Here is a 3,512-nt window from a genome sequence, read left to right as displayed (position 1 = left end):
CCAAATGACAAAAGGGCAGTGAATAAGCTTAGGCTTATGCTCCGCTAAATCTTCCCTTCTCTGGAAGAATAATAGGGCCTAGAGTAAAGGAAAATTAAAGGGGTACAAACCCTCTCTTCCTGAACTTCTTTAACGGTGTTTTGAGCCTCCTCTTGACATACTGTGTGTCAGGGTGTGTCCAGACTGCGGTCATTGTCTATTTGGAATTGGCCTGCCAAAGCTTGCTGGTTACCAGCTGTGAGTCAATCAAACAAGACTCAAAGCAAAGCAAATGATATTCTATAGGCATCATCAAAACTGTTTTGTGTAGGTGTCTATATTGCACCCTTCGTTGTGGTGTTTGTCTAGTAACAGAGTTCACGTGAAGCAAAAATCAGAGAAAGACTTGAATATTCTACCATTTCCTGTCATTGTGGTGACTGAGCACATGAAGAATGCTTTTTCCTACAAGAGGCATAGGTCCTGCTGCTGATGGAGCTGAAAGGAGACAAAGGCAAAGATTGTGCAGATCTTTACTTTTCCTGAATTTTATACCTTTGCTTTGTTTGAGCCCAGTTGATAAGACTACACTCAAAAACAGAAAGGGAAGTAAAATACTATCAGTAAAGTTCAATATTTGCATCTCATTTAGAAGCTGTGGGCATCATTACATGCTTTTTACTTGAAAATAAGTCAATTTTGGTTGAGAATCACAACCTTACAACAGTCTTATATGTTCCAAATGTGAAAATATCAATGCAAAACTCATTTCGTCTTACAATTACAGTAACCACATGGTTTGGAAAGAATAGTCATTTTTTTCATGAAAAATTTTGCAGAAAGACAACTAAATTTTAGTCAGCCCTTGCAATACACCTTTAAGCCCATGGACTGGATTTTTAGAACAAGGAGCACACACTTACTGTATTGTGGGCACATCTACACATGAATTTAAGCACTACTAAATTTAATGTGCATGAAGCTAATGAGCACTATGACATTTTGGCAGGTGTCTACATGTGCAGAGACTTGGTACTGAAGTTAGTGCACTTGGCACAAAAGCAATCTTGGTAGGTGTCTACATGTGTAGGGGCTTGGTACTAAAGTCAGTGCCAAGTCCTTGGAGCCCTGCCATCTGCCCCTAGTGACTGGGCAGACCTGGCACTAAAATTAGTGCTGTGTTGTGTCTACATGTGTGTTAATGAATTTTAACTAATGCAAGTATTGAATTTAGGCATGATTAGCCTAATTTCACCATTTTAAATGTGCATTAAGGATGCGCACATGCAGATGTGCACCCGTGATGTGCATTAGATTAGGCTAATGTGCATTAACGCATCCCATGTAAATGCACCTTGTGGTACTATTGAAGTAATTCAGACTATGCGTATGCCACCAAATGTAGGATTTTCAGAACAGGGCCCTGTCCTTTTGGCATCCATTCAATTATTCTTATTTTATTGTAGATGGTTTTTATCATAGAAAAGACAGGAACACACTGGGAAAAACTCCCTTTCTCTGGTCAGTAACTATGAATATAAGGCCTATCCCAGCAGTCTTACAAATCTGGCTTGCAAGGATGATAGAAATTTTCCACCCAGCCTTGATGATTGGGAGTTGTGTATTCATTCAACTGTTCTGAGAAGTCAGAGGAAATCTAATGGCATGCTTGTATATATTATCCCATAATGACAACACAATTAATATTTCATTGTTGAAAGTACCATGCTCCCTAACTGTTGACACTCATAGTTGAAATAGCCCAATGAGGTCATGCAGAATGTCCATGGAAGCAGTGAAATCACTTTCCCCATCCTTCCTACCTTTATGTTACTGGTAAGTGGTTGAAAATGAGGAGATGAGGAGATAAGAAGCTATAAGAAGGGTGTTAATGTGAGTATTCAATACCCTGTGTTTGTGAAGGACTCCTGTTGAAACTGGGAGTTTTCTGTGCTCTATCTTACTGCCTTCCATTTATGTAGGAAACATGCCTGTTACCACTTGTTAAGCTTGTGAAGTGAAGCACAGCTTTGGCTTTTTTCCAGTCACCTGAACAGCTCTACAAACAGATGTCCACTTTTGCCTCCACTGGAGAGTTTACCACTTTCTTACAGCATATTTTCTTTGCAGTCCTAAGTGCACTTTATAGGATTCTGGTTCATGTAGCATAAGCCAATGCTTAGCTATTTTATGCTGCAGCAATTTCAGCTGTGCAAAGGAGAGAGAGATTTGGCTCCTCCTTTGCTTCATCACACACACATTGTGACTGTGGGACCTCTCAGCTTACCCCAAGCAAGCAAAGCAGCTATGCAGTAGAACAAGTCTCATCACATTAAACCTCAGCATTAACAGATAAAGTCAAAGATACTGCAAATGAAATCACCTAAGTGGAACTTGTTTTGTTTCTTTCCACTATGAATAACAGTTATGTTGGATGTTTATATGTTTGAGGCAGAAACCTGCTTCTGAGCTAAAACATAGAACTGAAGCCATGTTGTTGTGTATATTACCTGAAAATCTCAAATCCAATTCATTTCCTACATCCAAACTGATGTGCTCCACTAGGTTTGCTCCTATACTTTGTAGGGCAGGGTTAGCTTATCTCCACTCCTTCATTGACACACATAGGTCACGTCTCCACAAGCAGGGGCATTCAGTTGCCCCAGGGAAAAAAACAGCAGCAAAAAATTGTGCTTCAGTGGACGCCCCTGCACATGGGTTTAGTGTGAGGAAAAATGCTCCAGGTAGGGTAGAGAAGGCTGAGGTCAGAACCTGGGCTGGCCCCAACAGCTTTACCTGGGGCCCTGAGGGCCTCCAGTAGTGGTGATCTGGGTGCATGGAGCCTGACCAGCAGTTGATGCATGGCTCTGGCTGACCATGCTCTGGTTTCAGGCAGCACATGCTGTTGCCACTTGTGCTGCTCCACTTTTTCTGCCAAGGGTTAAAAAGACCCATTGTGCTGCAAATGATCAGTGTGGTAAATGCCTGCATGTGCAGTGCATGCAGTCTGCAATACCACAGATGGTTCTGCAGCACCACAACCCACACGTGTATGCTTGTCTTGACTCACCCATAGAGTTCATCTACACAGGCAATTAATGTGATGCAATAAACTCTGGAGCAGTGTCTACACATATGCTTGGGACAGCAGCAATTTGAGTGAGGGCAGAACAGGTCTGGGCTGGCAGAGGGAATGGCTCTGAGCTCTGGGTGGCAGTGTTGGCATTGGATGAGGCATGAGGGTGCTGAACCTGTGCAGCTGTGTGGCCAGGTGGCAGGAAGAAGTCTGGCCCCAGTTGGCTGGGCTGATCAGGTGAAATTTATGCCCATGGGTTAGCATTTACATGTGCATTTCATCGCAGCTAATTAGTCCACTGTAAGATAGTACTGTCCCCGACAGTACTCTCTTATGATGGACAGTACTATCTTATGGCATGGTTACCTCATTTACTGCACCTTAATACTGGCCCATGTGTAGATGGTGACGCTTTACCTCTTGGCCAAACTGCCCAGTTGTGGCCTTGGCTCCACCA

This window comes from Crocodylus porosus, unplaced genomic scaffold, assembly GCF_001723895.1.
Source record: "Crocodylus porosus isolate Cpor-Errol unplaced genomic scaffold, CroPor_comp1, whole genome shotgun sequence".
Classification (NCBI taxonomy): domain Eukaryota; kingdom Metazoa; phylum Chordata; order Crocodylia; family Crocodylidae; genus Crocodylus; species Crocodylus porosus.
The sequence above is the reverse complement of the archived record's forward strand: the minus strand, read 5'-3'. Positions refer to the sequence as shown.